The 20,255-nt window shown below is 42.0% G+C and overlaps 1 long non-coding RNA gene across 1 annotated transcript in view; it reads right to left on the bottom strand.

Moving 5' to 3' along the window:
- Window positions 1–408: 408 nt before the first annotated feature.
- The window catches only part of LOC109521380 (uncharacterized), a 28,431-nt gene continuing 8,584 nt past the window's right edge, over window positions 409–20,255 (bottom strand). Inside the window, exon 3 of the long non-coding RNA XR_002169344.1 lies at window positions 409–3,293. This is a non-coding gene — a long non-coding RNA (uncharacterized LOC109521380). The remainder of the gene's footprint in view (window positions 3,294–20,255) is intronic.

Raw genomic sequence — 20,255 nt, 5'->3', positions numbered from 1 at the left:
TCACCACGCAGCTCGGAAGAAATATGCCGACGGCCCAAGCTCAAAAGTTTAGTTATCTTTTATGAGAAAGGATAACAACAGGGCAACTTGCAAAAGAAAAATGTGTCAGTCACGGGCGAACGTAGTAATATTTCTGTCATATATGGTTGTTGAAATTTTACTGCACATTCTCGTGTCATTGCCACAGAATAATCTAGGTTGTGTTTTGGAAATTTCTACTTTCGAAACAATTTTTTCAAATTCTCCTTGTATGCGGACTTCTTAAGATCACACTGTTGGGTTTGTAAGGTTATGTTACTTTTCAAAAAATGTATCTTGTTTACAGATTCAATTAAGACATAAAACAAAGTAGATGCTAGTCTACAGGTTTCGTCTCCTTTTCCCCTCAAAAGTATCGAGAAAGAATCGAAAAAACGAATAACGGAATCAGAATTGTAAATTGTAAAAATCTTATCGATTCTCATCCCTAATAGTATGTTTTCAAATTTTTCATAGAATAACTAAACACCTACTACATCATGGCATATGGCCCATGTCGTGATATAAGATGCTTTTCCCATACCGCCCAGCACGAGCATTGTTAACAATGAGTTGAAGATTCCTTTCACCGCTAACATTTTCATTGCCCCAAATTATTGCACACAGGCTTTTAAAGTTAAACAAGCGCACGATGATTAGAGCTCAAGTCGAACTGGAATTAGCACTTCAAATCCATTCATTATACTGGAAAAATCCTTGGATGGAATTGCAGAAATGAATATTCTAATAAGATGTAACTTAGCTGAGGTTTGGCCTCCCTTTCTCTCCCATTATATATTCTCTCTTCTGCTCTTTTTCTTCCCCCTGCTGGTCCTTTGTCTTTACAGCCTTTTTTTTCCCGTTAATACCTCATCCCCTTCCTGTGGTGTGTGTTTGCGAATGTGCCTGCGTGCGCATTTGTGTGAAAAAGAAAAGAAAGTGATGAAGTCTCAAAGGAGAGGAGGGAGAGACTGAGGGTGGAACAAGTGATGAATCTCCACACCGTCTGCAATGCTCGCCTCTTCCTCTGGTCCGTCTCCCCCATTCTTGACCCAAATCTAATGCGACAGGACTCATTTTCGCTGTCACCTCCCTCTCAGACGTACACACCTCCTCCCATCCCACTAACGCAGAAGTCGTGCACCACCCGTCTATTTTTATCTTTTTGTCCTTGAATTACAATCCCTGAGCATCGCTGTGATCCATAAAAAAGGAGGAGAAAAGATCCCGCCCCCCCATCATACACACACATCTGTGTGGGAGCAGTGCACCGTTCCCAATTTCAAGTCGCTCACCATTACGGATGCAAACATTCTCTCATTAATGAGGTGAAATGGAGTGAGCATTAAACGAGTGTAATGCCGACAGATCAGGCTGTTCTTTCCGTTGCTATCCCACTCCCTAAGCCTATCATCACCACCCCCCACCGCACACATCCCCCACCTTCGAAAGTTACCCGCTGTAGCCAATTAGCATGACTGCTTCGTCGAGAGTTAGTTGGACCCCCATCTTCCGTATTCATTCCTCCCTCTCATCTATCCTGTCTTCCGCCGTATCGTTTTCCACCACAATTCCCTCACTCGCTCTGTTCCTCATTAGAGCAGTGTTAGAACGCCGCGAATCATAATAGGTGTTCGACACTGTGAAATGGCTTCAGCTTTGTTGAATTTCAAAGCTTGCGGTGGGAGTAATTGTCAACAATCTGCAATTTGACGGAGAATTGCGCATGAGCACAATCGTGGCTGTCCACATTTCAACAGGCTGAAAAACAGTCAGAAAGGCGAGAGGCCGGGTGGAGACAGCAGCGTTGATCTGTTCTCTAAACCCTAAATGTAATATGCAAAGGGGGGGGGGGATTATCACCGAGTGCCAGGCACTGCTTTTGGGGACTTTGTTTCCGTGACACCGTGACGGTGGCTTTGTTTCCCTGACAGCGGGTGTGTGTGTTTCCTTGTGTATGTCTGTGTGTGTGCGACATTCAGGCATCTGTTTCCTGCTGGAAAAGGTTAATTACATCTCCACTGCCTGACTGGACGTGTGATGCATAATCACAAACACTAATGAGACCTAGGCAATACGTGTGTGTGTGTGTGTGTGTGTGTGTGTGTGTGCATGCATCTTTGTCATTGGGTGGATTTTGAAAAGGCAGTGCCGTTGTGCTTTAATGGACATTTTATCCATTTGTTTCAGGCTTGAAAATCTATTGTTGCAGCCAAGATGCACACATACACACTCTAAACTCACACATCACAACAAGTGATAGCTGAATGTGCACTGCGGTGGCATTTATGCGCAGACACTCTCACTGGAGGACATTAATTGGTGGGTCTGCAGCGCTTTTTGTGTGTTTGTAATTAGTTGGCTCTCTATTAGTGAGACTGAGATGTTGTGGTGTCCGAGGAGGGATTTTCTCACAAACCCTGTTGCTCATTCTGACCCCTGACTCCTATCTTTACACTTGAGTGACGCTGCTGATTGGACAGCTGCTCAGTTTTCGATCGTGCCCAGCTCAGTGTGAAAATCAAGATGGGCTCCAACGCACCACGGGTGACTTTGGAAATGGCTGTCGAGTCTGTCACCAAGTTGGAATCCTCACTAAGTTGAACTGACATCCACGCGAGATGCGGGAGGTTTAGTGCTCTGCATGGCTTTGGTTCCAATTCGGTGTGGAATGGCGATTAAGGGCGCGAAAAGAGCAACGGGGGTATCACCGAGAGGTGTGACGAGAGAAATAATGGATTTCTGGATGAAACTGACTTCACGTCACCATATAGTGCACTGGCAAATACAAGAAATGATTGGTATAAAATTGGAAATTGGAAAAGTAGACGCCCCCCGCCCCCACCCCAAAGTAATACAGTACAACAATAACAAAAAGGGAAGTTGATTCAAAAACTCACATCTTTGGGGTCATTGATTGCAGACAGTTAAAGAGCAAATCTTAAACCGGGCACCTCATCACCATTTAACTCTGAAATAAGTGCGGAAGTCAACCAGAATCGAAAAAACATTTACGTGCTAAAAATTCTGATTCCCATCCCGCATTAACACTTAACCATCATTTTGCAGTCTGATTACCATTAGAATGTAAAGGTGAGGTCAGTAATGCCTGTTACACATACGTATCCGGATGCTTCCATTGTTCTGCCTTTCCACTTTCCTCTTCTTTTAGCTGCTTTTTCTTCACCTTCTGCCTGTTGCAGAAGCCGTTTAGGCCACAAAAACATAGACAGGTGAAGGGCATCTCCGGACTAATTTGCCGCTCTCATGTAGACCTGTTGAGAAGAGAGACAGGAGATGGGAAGAAAAAAGAAAATATGAAATGAAAACATATCTAGGTTATGGGACAATACAGAAGGCTGGAATATGACGTGCCGTGAATGCGTCCCGATTTTCCTTGGAAATAAATGGCAATCTGAAATGTAAGGAAGAGACGAAAGGTTGCCATTGATTTTGGATGGCCACCTCGAGGAAAGTGAAGAAAGCAAGGGGTGGATGTTATTAGGCGGTGTGATAAAAGTCACATTTCATTTCAGTCATTGGAAAGAAAAGAGAAATTCAAAAAATAGTCCTTCATGTAAAAGCCCCGAATTAAGTGATGATCAAATAATTTCCTGCATATGTTTTGATTTTGTCTGTCTTTTTTGCATCCATTATTCCAAAGAACAAATAGGTCAGAAGAATAAACATTGGAATTTACCTATCATGTTTTCAGAGTGATGTTAGGATCTGAATGTGCAGCATATCGTCCTTTATTGGTTTTACATTTGAATATCAAGTGGTTCAATTACAACATTCAAAAATCCTACAATGTTACTTCAATTATTAAATTCAAGTATCCAAGTTGAAACTGATACTTATTAAATCAAATGCTCAACTCCAAGAACATTATGGCCTTTCACAAAAAAATGATAAAATTGAGCAGACATACAAGCGGTATTAATGACCCCTTGCACAAAAGCCCAATTTATTTATTCAATATTCATTCATTGTTTTGCATGATTTGGGGAATGACTACGGTTTTTCCCCTTTGGAATGGATTTGTGGTTAGTTCTGCTTGCTAGTCATTTATTGCAGAGGTGGGCATTTACAAATTCTTGCCATTCCATCATTCATCATCTGTCAGCGGCCTGAGTAACCACCTGTCATCGTCTGTCCTTCATTTTTTCGAGCTGAACCAAACTGTGATTTCACCAGTTCGCCATTCAATCCATCAGCAACCCCCCCCCCCCAAAAAAAAAACCACTGTCGCCCAATAGATGAAAAATCCAATTTGATTATAGTGATACATGGAATCTTTCAATGTATCTACATCACATGGTGGCTGCCCAAACACACACAGAAGTCGCTTACATTTCACATACACTTATTTGCCAATCTATTGAACAGGTGGCGGCCAGCAGGTACTGTATTTTAACTCCCAAAATTTTAATTTAAAGTTTAACATTGCTTAACTTAACTAAAATCCATTTCTGCATTGTGGCCAAGGTTAAAATCCAATCCAAGTAGCTTGCACACTTACTTCTGTCTTTAAATGCAAGTCTTCTTTTTCTTCAAAGATCATTGGTGGATTACAGCTCTTTGGGGCATGGTGCCGCCTACTGCACAGGAAGTGCAAAACATTTCCATATAAAGAGTAGAGAAGCAACCCCGCTTGTATTCAATTCAGCCCCGCAAACAAACACGAGACACATACTGTCTATGGCCGATGCAGTCCTCTCTAAGAAACTCCGCAAGCATACACCAATGAGACAGGTGGGGTGTTTTTCTGTCAGTCTTTAGCATCTGTCAATGATGGACTGAGAGATCCATCGGCACTTGATTCGGTTAGTGACGATTACACTGACAAAAATCTGACGCACAAAAACCTACTTCCGTCAGTGTCTTAGTTCCCCCCATCATTCGTCAGTCGTCAGCAGAACGGGTGTCCGTCATTGATGGACGAGTATTGAAGGAATGTCCACCGCTGCTTATTTGTGAACAAACTATTGCTCTTCCCAAACTAGAAATAATTTGTATTTGGGTTTGGGAGAAGACACAACATTCACGATATCCATTGCAAAGGTGCTTCGGAATGCTGAAATGTATTTTCAATGTGGCTTTTACTCAAATGAAAATTGTTCCAAAATGGAGCACAGTTGTTTCTGTCTGCAGTACACAAAAACCGCAATGCAGAGCAAGTTAGTGGGTTTTAATGAATTGGACAGTTTCCATACTTGGACATACAGACACTGTCCACAGAAGAATTGTGGCATATTGGTTGCAGTGAAGGTGAACAAAAAAAAAGAAATCCATTCTTTTTCCCTCTGATATGTTACTTAACATTTTTGGCATGTCTCTTTGTGTCTCTTGCTCCCTCACACATGCCCACAAACAGCACCGGGGAGTATTCAGGCTCACAGCATTAACAGTTTTTATGAGTGTGCAACCAGCAACTCTCAAAAGAGCACTGAGATTAGAAGACACTGAAGGTGAAACCGAGAGCTTCATTAAATACCAACCTGAATCAGCAACGCTAGCGAGGCTGGCTGGGGAATGCATATACTTGACGTTTGTGGAGGAGAGTGGATGACAAACACACAGGCATGGAACAAACACTAAAGTTGTGTGCAAATTCACAGAATGTGTCCTCTGAAGGCTCCAATTTTGGACGCATGATGTCACTTCCGGCATGTGGTGTCCAAATCCACATTAAGCCTGTCCAAAATTGCCACGGTTTATGTGGTCCACAGAGGCTACATTGAGGAAGAGTCTTTAAAGGTGTTGAAAAAGCCATCATGCGAATTGTCTTTATGGAATTTGGAAACCTCGTGCGGTCGCGTCGCGGTGGAAGTGAAGTCATGCGGCCGAAAATGCGGCCCTTGGAGGATGCGGCCTGTGAATTTGGACACAGTCTAGGTGTGTGCATTATGTGCATGCATGCGACTTCGGAACAGGAACATGCATCATTCTGATTGTACGCGGGCAATTAGCAGGGATTGATTTTGGGTGTCACATGTGTTTTTTTTATGTGTTCATTTTATGTGCACAAGTATGGATGCTAATGCGAGAGAAGCAGAAAGCAAGAGCTATGACTTGACGTGTGTGCAAAGTTGCCGACGTCGTAACACTTTTGCTGTATTTAGCAACTTTCCCAATTCTGCCAACGAATATTTTTTCCAAAAAATAAACAAACAACAAACTTGACAACATTGGTCCTAATATTTGCGATACAGTATTCTTATGCCCTTCATGGTGGAGGGAAGAACAACAAGACTTGGCCTGAAAATACTGTCGGTATTGGCTGTATAAGTCATCACTGCATCATTACACGTTACTGTCAATAATATTACCCTTCCCACTTATCTATATATTTGGGAGTCTGGATTTGGAATATTGGTGCACAAAATGAATCTTAGACTTTTTAAAGTGTAAAGATGTCATTTTAATGGCCAATTATATATACCAGTGTGTGTGATATGTTTTCTAAATACTGTACATCAAAAAAAGGTGAGGTTGGCCTGGCTTGTTGGCTTGGGCATCGGCAAGCATTTCAGTTTCTCATGTGACCCTTTTGCAGAATTGATTGCCCAAACTTATCTACAATAAAGTGTGAGTGCACATACTGCATACGCTGTATGTAGAATATGTTATTGAACCTATCCCTCCCCTCATTTTAACCCGCACCTCATGTAGTCATCCAGTCATTTGTGTGAAGACTTCCCACTCCGTATCCAATGGCTTTAAACCCTATGTGACATGGTAGAGTCAATCACATAGGAATAGAAAGCCATAAAACACAGCAACGAGACGGTAGCGCAGTGTTCGCAGCAGTAAACTTTCCCTTTGCACACGATGTTTCCCACATACAGGTGCAGGAGAGTGGAACACTCAGGTTTTAACAGCCCAAGCTTGTCTGACAGCTTACAAGGCCCTGCAGAGGATTTACAAGTGTGAGACACCCAACTCGACTGTCCCTCTTTCCTCCAGTCTGTCCAAAGCCACACTTCAGTTGTGCTGTGGTCTGTTTTTACTTGCGGCCAATATCCGAGGCAGAGATGCAGCAAATGAAAACAACAGCCTGCAGACCTTCTGTATTATTAATTGGTTGAAAATTGATGAGTCAACATTAACGCAGCGAGGCAACTAGAGAGAAAGGCAGGCAAAGCACTCTGCATGCAGCTACAAATCAGCGTAGGGCAAGCTACTTTGGAAATCCTCTACAGCCCGCTAAGTTACAAATTATTCAACATTAGAGAAATCTTAACAACATGAGAGCTTCCCAAACAGAGAAATGGAACAAGCTAAGCTTAAAATAAAATAACAAAAGTAGCAGAAAAAGCTACATCAGTGTTTCTAGTTGCAGATGTGGAGATCACTCTACTCTCGTATATGTAACTATTTTTTAATGAACAAATGTCAAATCAATTCACAGTATTTCAATGGAGCATATCAATTAAGTTTTGTAGAGGAAACATCCATCCGTTTTCTGATCCGCTTATCAAGGGTCGGGGGGCGTGCTGGAGCCTATCCCACCTGTCGTCGGGCAGTTGATGGGGGACACTCTGAACTGGTTACCAGCTAATCGCAGTGCACACATAGACGAACAACCATTCGCGCTCACACTCACCTCTCGGGACAATTTAAAGTGTTCCAATAACCTCCCACGCATGTCTTTGGAATGTTGGGGGAAACCAGAGTACCCGGAGAAAACCCACGCAGGCATGCGGAGAACATGCAAACTCCACATAGGAAGGGTGGAGCTGGAATCGAACCCTGCACCTCTGCATTTTGAGACCGACGCGCTACCCAGTCGCCCACCGGGCCACTGGTTTTGTAGAGGAAACAACCTGCGCAAATGTTTCTGAGCAGCATAACTCAAAGTTAGACTTTCCCCATCCATCTGTCTTCTGTTTTTTTGTTCATCCCTGGGCTAAATATATGTGAAGCCTCGCTGCCTGATGCAGTGGGTTTATCCCCTTGTAAATTGTCACTGGGCAAGGTGTGACCTGCTGCCTGCTCCTTACCAGATGTCTGAGATCGGCCGCACGGTAAATGACCCAAGCAACCTACCTTACCGTAGGTTGCTTGGGTCATTTCGGTGTGCAGCCATGACTGTGGATAAGCAGTCGACTCAAATAAAAATACTCCTCACTGAACTTGCATCAAACGCAATTTTTATTCACTTCAGTTTCACACGATTGACAGAACATTTTCCTTTTCCTGCCCGTTATACAGTTGTAGAGAAAAAATATAAAATTTTTCTAGTTCCAGGCTTTAAGAGCTTCTTTTTCATATCTTAAACATTTCTCACAGTCATGCTTTGCTGGTACAATATAAGAGACAATGTGATCATGTTCTCGATTGCTTCCAAGTGTTTTCCTTTTCTGTGATTTCAACGGGTAAAGCTTTATCTCATGGTATTTGCTTGTATGTCTTGTGTTTTGCATTTCAATGAATACTAAATACAAATACACATTTAAATATAATATGATATAAAATAATACAAAAATCCAGTGTCAATAGAGGGCGCCAGGGTGCAGCTGAATCACCTAAAATCAAATAATAATAATGAGAAATTAAAAGAAAATTACATTTATCTAGACGTATCTGAATAACTTTCTTAGATGAGCAGGGTAAAACTGTACAATTATCGTTTTGTAAAACTGATTCGTTCATCTCTGACATCTCAAACGATCATGTGACTTTAGGTTTGGGCGCAGAAAACACGCTATGCTTGTTAAAAGTTTGACATGCACTCCTCGTGCAATACATACGTGTTGGACACTGTGAGTTGCTAAATTCCACAGGCCACAGCCAATAAATTTTAAACCAAGTTATCATCAACCTTACGATGCAACCCCCCTGAATCAGCCACTTTGACAGATCTGAGTGGTGCCCATGTGTGATGGGAAATTGCCCCAGTATAGATGCCGCTTAGCCAGGCTGCAGTAGCGTACATAGTCCTTTGCTCTTATTCAACTCATTGAAGTCATCCAAACATGTGGAAGCCTGGCCGCAGTGTTTTCCAACCTGTGGAATGAAGGCATATATTTTGTCAGAAAAATTTCATGGAAACCATCCATCCATCCATTATCTATTCCGCTTATCCTTATGAGGCTCGCAAGCCTGCTGGAGCCTATCCCCAGCTGTCTTTGGGCAGTAGGCGGGGGACACCCTGAATTGGTTGCCAGCCAATCGTAGGATACACATGGACAAAGACGCTCACAATCACACCTAGGGACAAATTAGAACGTTCAATCAACCCTCCATGCATGTTTTGGAATGTGGGAGGAAACCAGAGAACCCAGAGAAAACCCACACAGGCTCGGGGAGAACATGCAAACTCCATACAGGAAGGCTGGGATCGAATCCATGACCTCTACACTGTAAGGTGGATGTGCTACTCAGGCAACCACCGTGCCACCCACCTCTAATATACTGTATATATAATTACTCACCTTAATCTCTCTCTCTCTGTCTCTCTGTCTCTCTCTCTCTCTCTCTCTCTCTCTCTCTCTCTATATATATATATATATATATATATATAATTTAATACAACAGAATCCGGCGGTAACATTTACCATCAAAGATAGTCAAGTTGCATCCTCCATGATCATGCAAGTAGTCAAGGCGGCACAGACCCATCAGTAGTCGAACAGGCTTCATTCACTATGGTGCCTTTGTAGTCATCACTGTTTTAAATTTTTCTGTGGAAGCAATTAAAAGTATAGATTGTTAATGTGACCTAACAAAAAAAAAAAAATCATACTTTACATAAATTTAAAAATATGTAACTTTCAAAAATTCATCAAAAGACTCACCTTCCAAATGTATTCAATTTTACCCAAGTTCAGGCCCAGAAACTAGGCTCATCTTCCTTGCTCATGTGCATTTGAACCTTTGCTAATCTTGGCAAGTTGGATGGTCTTCTCAGGGAGTTGATAGAACTCACAATGGACTGTTATGCAATGTTCAACAAAGTTAGCCGGCTGGTCCAGCGCAGTGTCCGTCATGTTCCGCACAGTTGACAAGATTGCTGCATGCTTCCACAGTTGTGCTGTGGGAGATTTGACATTGGAGACTTTGCACGACAAGCTTTGCAAGGCCATGGTGGCTAGTGGTTAGCAGGTCCACCTCTTAGTTCTGAGGAAGTGAATTCAACCTTGCTGTTTGGAGTGGCATCTTCTTCCCACGTCTTAGTGAGTTTTCTTTGAGTAATACGGTTTTCTCTTATTCAAAAAACATGCAGAATAGGTTAACCGAAGACCCTGAATTGTCACTAGGCGTGACTGTGAGCATAAAATGATTGTTTGTCTCTATGTCCCCTACGATTTGCTGGGAACCCATTCAGGGTGTACTCGGCCTCTGTCCCAAAGTGAGCCGGGATAGTCTCCAGCACATTTGCTGAGCAAGTGAGGATAAGCGCTACAGAGATGGATGGAGATAGTCCGCCCAATAATTATAAGTGCGTATTCAGTGAAAAACTACGGTACTCAAATAGGCTACTGGTTTTGTAACTTTTGAATGATCCTTTTTTATTTATTTGCATGAATACCAAACTGACCAAAATATGAAATGGGAATGTGCAAATTCAGATATCGCCCAACAATATCAGTTCCACAAAAACTATGAAATTAAGTCTTCATAACATAAATTAGTGCGATTTCAGGCATAGGAAATGTTCTTAAATTAACTTGCATTGTCTCTTCAAGCTCATGAAAAAGCAGAAGTCGCTCACCCAACAGATCACATTGAAAAACAGGCAGCGTATGGCACAGCTGTTCTTTTTCATAGTCTGTAGGGCAATTATTGATTGAATGTGTGGCCAAGAATGTTCTGCCTCTTCTGGCTGTAAATCATACTGTTGTTTCTGCCATGCTTCCCAAAAATTAGTCACTCTGACAATGTTGCTTCTGTGTGGGGCACCGGACTTGGTACTGCCTGGATCTGTTTGATGGGTAAAATTGAGTCATTTTTCACTGATGGTTACATTGGAGTGGTTGAAAAGTCATGTCACAGCACCCAACAAGGAAACATTTCTGAGAAACCAAAACAGATTGCGCAAGTGCAATAAAATAAATTAGCGAGGAGAATCTCTGTTGCTCTGTGTAACAGAATCAAAGTAGTAAAATAATACATGAGTAGTAAAGTAATAAATTCAACAAATATTTTGCAGACATCATGAATGTAGTTCGACCAAGGCTGAAACCAGCTCCCGTGCTTCAACCCCTAGCAGCTGCAAAAAGAACCTCGTTATTGTGATAGATTTGAGAAGCCGTGCAGACAAGAGGTGAGAAGTTTTTGCATGAACCAATTACAGCTAAGAATTGTGATTATGAATTGAGCCTTTGGGAAAAAAAACGAACAAAACAAAAAAGGCCAGTCATTTAATGTACTTCTTCCTACACGGCAAGCTGCCCGACACTGGAAAGATTTTCTGTACAGCATGTGATAAACACCCCCATTCATTGTTTAGTGCTATCACTGATTTTACGATGTATATGATATACATCAGCAATTTTCATGCATGGAAAATGCAGCTCGAGATTGTCCCCGCGTTGTACGTCCGACACATTGTTATGAATCCCACACTCACATCACAGCTGACTGTCTACAAAACCGTTGTGCTAGCAAGTTGTTGTTGCTAAAGCTAATCTCTCTCTCTCCCACTGTCTCTCTCTCTCTCGAGATCAGTGGTTCTTAACCTGGGTTCGATCGAACCCTAGGGGTTCAGTGAATCGGTCTCAGTGGTTCGACGGAGCCTCTGCTAAGGAGGTTAAGACACACCCAACTGAACATGTCAATTAGTTATGACACGCCCGCTTGGCCATCACTGGCTGCAGATGATCACATTACATTGCTTGTCCAATCAGTGCTGCGGGAAATTTAGTTTCCTCAGTAATCACCGTGTGACTGCCGTGATAGCGTGCGTGATAGTTACATACTTTTACATAGCACGTCATCCAATTTAAAAAAACTATACTTAGGCCATGTAATTTTATTTACTTTTTTCTGGTTTTTAATAAATGTGTTTTTTCAATGTCTTGAACTTGTAAATTTATTTTTTTATTTTTCACTAATGAAGGGTTCAGTGAACGTGCATATGGGTTATATGAACTGGTTGGATTCAGTACCTCTAACAAGGTTAAGAACCACTGCTCTAGATAGATATAGATAGATAGACACAGGAGTGCAAAAACATACCAGTCTACACCATATTGTGTCGACTCTCATCCACCCAAACATGGGGGTATACACTTTATTGTACCCTTAAAGTATTTTATGGTACACCATGCTAGTAATGGGTTGGACCCCCTTTTGCCTTCAGAACTGCCTCAATTCTTCATGGCATGGATTCAACAAGGTGCTGGAAGCATTCCTCAGAGAGTTTTGTCCATATTGACATGATGGCATCACACAGTTGGCGCAGGTTTGCCGGCTGCACATCCATGATGCGAATCTCCCATTCCACCACATCCCAAAGATGCTCTATTGGATTGAGATCTGGTGACTGTGGAGGCCATTTGAGTACAGTGAACTCGTTGTCATGTTCAAGAAACCAGTCTGAGATGATTCCAGCTTTATGACATGGCGCATTATCCTGCTGAAAACAGCCATCAGAAGTACCCACATTGTGGTCATAAAGGGATAGACATGGTCAGCAACAATACTCAGGTAGGCTGTGGTGTTGCAACGATGCTCAATTGGCACCAAGGGGCCCAAAGAGTGCCAAGAAAATATTCCCCACACCATTACACACCACCACCAGACTGAACCGTTGATACAAGGCAGGATAGATCCATGCTTTCATGTTGTTGACGCCAAATTCTGACCCTACCATCCGAATGTTGCAGCAGAAATCGAGACTCATTCGACCAGGCGTTCCCCGCCAACTGCCCGAAAATGGCTGGGATAAGCTCCAGCTCGACCTGCGACCCCCGTGACGATAAGCGTACCAGATAGATAGATAGATAGATAGATAGACATCCATTTTCCAATCCACTTATCCTCATGAGGGTCACTGGCATGATTCAGCCTCTCCCAGCTGCCTTTGGGCAGTCGGCGGAGGACACCCTGAACCGGTTGCCAGCCAATCGCAGGGCACACATAGACGAACAAGCTTTTGTGATCACACTCACACTTGGGGACAATTTTGAGTGTTCCATTAACCTGCCAACATGTTTTTGAAACGTGGGAGGAAACGGGAGCACCCAGAAAAAACCCACGCAAGCACGAAGAGAACATGCAAACTCCACACAGGAAGGCCAGGTATCGAAGCCTGCATTTATTTATATTTATATATATATATATATATATATATATATATATATGTGTGTGTGTGTGTGTATGGGGCGGCCCGGTGAAACAGTGGTTAGCGCGTCGACTGCACATTGCAGAGGTCGTGGGTTCGATCCCGGCTCCGGCATTCTTGTGTGGGGTTTGCATGTTATCCCCAGGCCCGCGTGGGTTTTCTCCAGGTCCATTCTAAAAACATGCATGGCAGGCTGATTGAACACTCAAAATTGTCCCGAGGTGTGAGCGCGGATGGTTGTTGGTCTCTGTGTCCCCTGCCTCTTGGCCAAAGACAGCTGGGATAGGCCCCCGCGACCCTTGTGAGGATATAGCGGATCAGAAAATCAATGAATGAATATATACTGTATGTAAGCCTAGTTACGTGAGAAAACTAAAAATAGGTTAAAAAAAAAAAACACCTGAAATTCCGACTTTCCTCTTATCTGCCTTCCATATTATGTTATCTGAGGCAGGAGCTCAACTGTGAGAACTTTGAAATCGGAAGAAATTACAATGGCCACCAGTTGTTGGAGATGCTTGCCTGCTTCCTGACCACTGTAAAATAAGCCCTATTTCTAAATCTATATCTAAATCCCTCTATCTTCTGTACTGTTCATGGTCACAGGGATAAAGAGCCCATCCCAGCTGGCTTCTGCTGAAAGGCGAACAACGCCCTGGACTCGTCTTCAGTCAACCATTCTTATTCACATTCACACTGTCCCTAAGTGGAGACACCCCGCGGTGCCCGCACCTGAATGAGGCGAGTGAACCACTGCACCATAAGTGCCTACTTTTTATCATTTCAATTGGATTGTTTTTAGCAATATCACAACCTCGGCTGGTACACTAACCCTGCTGTAGCTGAGGTATGCTCAACTCTCTCACCCAACTCAGCTTTATTCATATCGTACTTTTTCAACAGCCGCAGCTCTAAATAAGTATTGTACACAACATAAGCTACAACCAAACGAAATCTTCTTTGGCATCTGTCTTGTAATTGCATCATATCTTCAAGAATTTGTCAAGCATTTTTTAAATAGCATGAACACATTTTCAGACCAATTTAATTTCTGATGCTCCTGGGGTAGTTTAGGTTTACAGTGTCTTTTTTTGTTTTATGTTTTTTATGTCTTTGTTAGTGTTGTTTGGGTAGAGGTGACTGCACACTGGATCTGTCAACAATCGGTGCATTTTATATTTTATGTGACAAACAGAACACTGTGTGGTGTCCAGTAGCTATGATATGAATGCACATTTCAAACTAAATTAAAATGGTTTTGTACTCCAGTCTTGAGCATTAGTGCTGCAAATTGTTCTTCATCAACTGCCTACAACTGTTGTCTTAGTCTTTTGCTTAAGCAGTTCATCCGGGATTTGTTTTGCGGGGCAGAATAATCTTTTGAGTCTGAGAACAGAATCCCTATGCTGATCGTGATTCCAATGTCAACAGGTCAGCAATGTTCCAAACTTTATTTTTATCGCTTTTATTATTTCAGACTATGCCTGCTATAGGGATGCATGCAAACACACGCACACACACACACACACACACACGCACACACACACACACACACACACACACACACACACACACTCAGTCGCACCAAACCATGTTATGAATCATGCTGATGTGAAACAAAGCTACTCCAAAACCTCCAGCACTCAACATATGCGATTAATGAAAATGAAGTACTCTTGCTGGTCCGTTAACAAAGCCACCAGTGGGACTATTTACTCTGCCATCATCAATAATACTTGCACTTTGTCAAATAAACAGAGTACACTTTAAATCCAAAAGCATTTTTCATATGAGCAATGATAATTCCAAAAGCATGAAGCGATACCTTTTTTTTCTACTTACAGGCGACGTTTGCTGTTTCAGCATGAATCTTTTCTCAGTCTCATTCTGAGACCAGATACTGTTAAAGAAAACGGATAATCTCCTCTTGTTCCTTCATCCTTTTTTTCTTATGTATTCAGACATCAGGTTCCCAGTTTCTCCATAATGCTGTCCTAGTCATCTGAACTTTTTATGAGGTACCTGTACAAAACCTGAAACTGTTACATTCTTACCCCGGCCCCTATAAACCCTCCCCTCATGATTACTGGCTCCTTTGAGCTGTCTTCTACTCCCTTGTTTAAAACAAAACGTCCTCTGTCAAGGTTTCAAATGAAACAAACCCTCCCACCAGGACACCCTCAGAAACTAGATAAGAGTTAAGCAAACAGAGAGGTATACCGAAACATATACATATATGAAATATGTGCACTGTAAAGATTTGGTTCACAGATAGTGATGGGTTGTTAACTGATCTGTGCTGGAACAGGAGACAAAGATGATCTTGGGGCTCAGGTATACTGTGGAGTAGGATGGAGTCGCAGTCTGTGTGGCGAACTGTCCTCCTTGCAGCGTGAACAAAGAACCTATTGACTTAACAAACAGGAGTGCTCTGTCTTCTCCACAGGCTCAGGCTTTGTGCTACCCACTCACCCGACGATAACCCCTCCCTGCCATCTTTCTCACACACACACACACACACACACACACACACACACACACACACACACACACACCTGTGCTGGCACAATCCTGTTCAAAAGTCTATTATCCAAGAATTATTCGCATGTAGTACATCCACAAATGAATCTCAGCTCTTGTTCATGTGTGTGGCCAAACATACATAAAATAATCCAGTTAATACTTAATGCACAGCTCAATGCTCCACAGAAATCTCTATGCCATGCTTTATGTGTCACTTCTCTGTCTTAAAAACACTATATATTGTTTTTCCAAGACAAGCAGGTCATTACACAATCCATAAGTAAATTAGATTTAATATTTTAGACACTCTTTGGATGGCAGACAATTGTATCCTTGAGAATGACTTTTTTCCATTCCTTTTTCAAAACTGCTTGTCCTCAATTGGGTTAGCGAGTTTGTACCAATCCCAGTTGACACTGGGCAAAGAGATGACATACACCCAGGAGAGTTGTGAACTATTAAAATAACCGTATTTTCTGCGCTTCGGAGTATGAGGTGCACCTTCAATGAATGGCCTATTTTAAAACTGTTTTCGTGGCTGAGGTTGCCTTATACATCCACTAGATGGAGCTACGTGAAAGGGAATACAATACAATACAGCTTTATTTATATTGAGCCTTCGCAACCGCTGCACCTGGAACAAAGCACTTTCAGAACATTTAAAATACTACGTCCAAGAAGGACATTGGATTGGAAGAATAAGGTGCATTGGATATAAGGCCCACTGTCAGCTTTTGTAGTAAGAATGTATTTTTTGGAATAAGATACATTTCGTATTTGTAATATATTCTACATTTTATGACATTTCACATTTAAAATGCTTTATTTGTAGATGGAAGCCGTGTCAGCTACTTAAGTAAAGTGATCCCTCTCTAAATATCTCTCTAAGTCTCTCTATCTCGCTCAAGAAATTTCTAAAGATCTCTCTAAAAAAAATTAAAAATACATATCATATCGGCACGCATATTGCGGAAAGACGCATTATTTCATGTTCGTGCGTGAGAGAGGTTTCCCTGGATGCCGAACAAAGAGCTGACGTGTCTCCCAGACTTTGTACATGCCCACTCAAACACGGCACATGATTGGTTCCCGGTGCGACATCGACCAATGGGAGCAGAAGTGAATTTATCCTGTGAGCTGATTGGCTGCGCATCATTGCCAGTCTGTTGATTGTCTCGCATACTGTGTCTTCATGTTGTGTTTGTGCTAACTTTTTTTGTTTTTGCCATAACGTTTTTTGATTACCGTATTTTCCGCACTATAGGGCGCACAAAAAAGTCTTCCATTTTCTTAAAAGCTCACCGAGCGCCTTAAAATCTGGTGTGTCTTGTGCATGGTCATTACGGTAATATGTCGACCCCAAGATGGCTCCTTGCCGGAGACATGCTCGAGACATGCTCACAATGTTATAACTTGCTGTTGGTTCAGTGAACTGTGTCGCTGCTTTATTAAATAAGTTTTTGGTGTGGCTCCGAAAAAAGGAGAGCTGTGGTGTTGTTTTTTTAAAACAGTCTCAACAAATGCAGGTACATCTTTGTCCGTCTCCGTGCCTTCTCTTCTTCGATTCGAATCGAGAGGCGTTCAAGCCCGCCTCCGAAAAACGTAAACTAACGATTACTTCAATGAAACTACGAAAATTGTAAATAATACATCAAAACTGAAAAGCAAGCAAGGATATCACAAGATAAATTCTATAGCCCCCCCCCACAGAATTTATATTGTGATTTCATCATTTGATCGTTCTGTTGGAGATATGGTCAAGTAAATACTAATGCATTTTTCAGAGGCGGTCATGAACGCCTCTCGAGTTGAACAGGAAAAGGCTCCAGATGGACAAAGACGCACCTGATTTGTTGAAAAAAGTAGAGCTGTGTTTTTTTTTTAAACGCAGACTTTATTAATGGTTTTCACAGTCTCAACAAATACAGGTACTGTACGTCTTTGTCCGTCTCTGTGCCTTCTCTTCTTCCGTTCCACTCGAGAGGCGTTCATGGCCGCCTCCGAAAAATGTAAATTAATGATTACTTCAATGAAACTATGAAGAAAATCAAGCGAGGAAATCACAAAATAAATTCTGTAGGGGGGATATAGAATTTATTTTGTGATTTCCTCGCTTGATTTACTGTTTTGATGCATTTTTTTTTCAATTTTCGTCGTTTCACTTCAGTACAGTAATAGTTAATTTCTTTTGATGCATTATTTTCAATTTTCGTAGTTTCACTTCAGTACAGTAATAGTTAATTAATGTTTTTCAGAGGCGGTTATGAACGCCTCTCGAGTTGAATGGACGCCTCTTGAGTTGAATGGAAGGAGCGTAGCACCATCCAGTGGAGGCATTGTAGATTGCGCCTTATCATGCGATGCGTCCAATGTATGAAAAAAAATTACAAAATAGCCATTAATTGAAGGTGCGCCTCATGATCCAGTGGGCCTTTTAGTGCGGAAAATACGGTAGTTAAACTGCTCTCCAACCCCTTGCCATCGTCGAACGTCATTGCGCTACACATCACCATGTTTTTCTCCAATTAAAAAAAAAAAAAACTACACCGTCAGCACTTCCAGCAGAAGAGTCTCGAGTGAACCAAAAGCCTACAAGTCAAGTGAGAGCTGCCCAATGGAATACCAACTGGATGACCTAATATGCTTCACTGAGGCATAGGTTTGCTATAGCTTTTAATGTAAGAGGGAAAATATAGTGGGATCATTATGACTTCACCATGCAGTTCTTATATCTTACTCATGAAAACACAGGATGTAATATTGCCACAATTGCCCTTTACTTCCCTAAGGCATCAGCTAAATTAACTTTTTTCAGACTTTTCCAAAATCTATCAATCATATCATGAAGCAGGATCGGGACCTCAGAAAATCAGGGATGCAAAGCTGTGATGGACTTTTTGTGCATTACCAGCAACCAGAAAGTGACTCTTAGTGGATAAGGTTATACAAGGGCTGGGCAGGGAGGGACCAGAGGGATTACAAGGTCTCAGTAGCACTATCGCCCCGCCTGGCCAACATTGAGCTCCTCTGTGGAGATATGAAATTACTGAATGATAATGATTCTGTAAGCCAATGAAGTGTGAACTGTGAGAGGGCAACAATGAGAGAGATACAGATGAAGAGTTATCAAAGCTGAGAGATTTCTCACAACAGCTGTACACATTAAGAGTGTGAAAGACAAAGCCAGAAAATTGTGCTTTGAAAGGTCAGAGGAGGGATTCCAGAGACAGATGGAATTGTCAAAGCCATTCGATTTGTGTGCATGAACCATCAGGTTACATGGTGAGCATTTGTGAACAGCAATTTCCACAGACTCTCAATTGGATTCAGGTTGGGACTTTGTCTTGGCCAATAAAATTCAGGTCAGGACTTTGACTTCGTCATTCTCATGTCTAGATAGTTTTGAACCGTTCCATAGTAGGTTTTGCTTTATGTTTTGGATCATTGTCTTGTTAGAAGATAATCCTCTTTTGCAAATTCCAACAGGTTTTCTTCCAAAACGGCCCTGTATTTGGCTCCATCCATCTTCCCATCAATTTTCACCATCGCCCTGTCCCTGCTAAAGAAAATCAGCTCCAAACTATGTTCCTGCTACCAACATACTGTATTTGATATTGGGGATGAGGTGTTCAGGGTGACGTGTAGTGTTACTTTTACCCCAAACAACAAGTTTTGCATTTTGCCCAGAAAGTTCAATTTTGATTTCACCTGACTTGAGCACCTTCTTCCACGTGTTTGTTGTGGCTTCCAGTTGACTTATGTCAAACTTCAAACGGGACTTTTTTTTTTCCTCTTTGCTTTCTCTTCCATAATAGCCAGTTTTATGCAGGATGGGAAGGCACCTTCTTCCACGTGTTTGTTGTGGCTTCCAGTTGACTTATGTCAAACGTCAAACGGGATTTTTTTTTTTTCCTCTTTGCTTTCCCTTCCATAATAGCCAGTTTTATGCAGGGTGGGAATAATAGTGGTCCTATGGACAGATTCCCCCACCTCAGGTGTGGATCTCTGCAGTTTATCCAAAGTGATCATGGACCTCTTGGCTGCAGCTCATGAGCAAGCTTAGTAGAAGCCTGACAATGATCCTGATCATTTGAATCAGGTGTGTTGGTGGACGGAGACAAAATATTCTTCCACTCCAGGAATTGTCGGATGCTCAGGGCATTGTGCGCAGCTGCGATGTCATGGTGATGCAGCGACAAAATGTCTTGCCACAATTCTGAACCAAACGGCGCATGATTCCATTCTAAATGTGCTAGTTGAAGGGGAAAACTCGTGGTATGGGCTTGAAATACATTTTTCGTGACACTAGTCCTGGAACTTTACTGATACACATTATATGGACAGTGGAAGTCTCAAGTTGGTTTTGTAAAAGTTTCTTTTGACTAATGCTATACAATGTGCTGAAAGAACAAATATTTTA

The sequence above is a fragment of the Hippocampus comes genome, unplaced genomic scaffold, assembly GCF_001891065.2.
Source record: "Hippocampus comes isolate QL1 unplaced genomic scaffold, H_comes_QL1_v1.1 scaffold205, whole genome shotgun sequence".
Lineage (NCBI taxonomy): Eukaryota > Metazoa > Chordata > Actinopteri > Syngnathiformes > Syngnathidae > Hippocampus > Hippocampus comes.
This window is presented reverse-complemented; position numbering and strand designations above follow the sequence as displayed.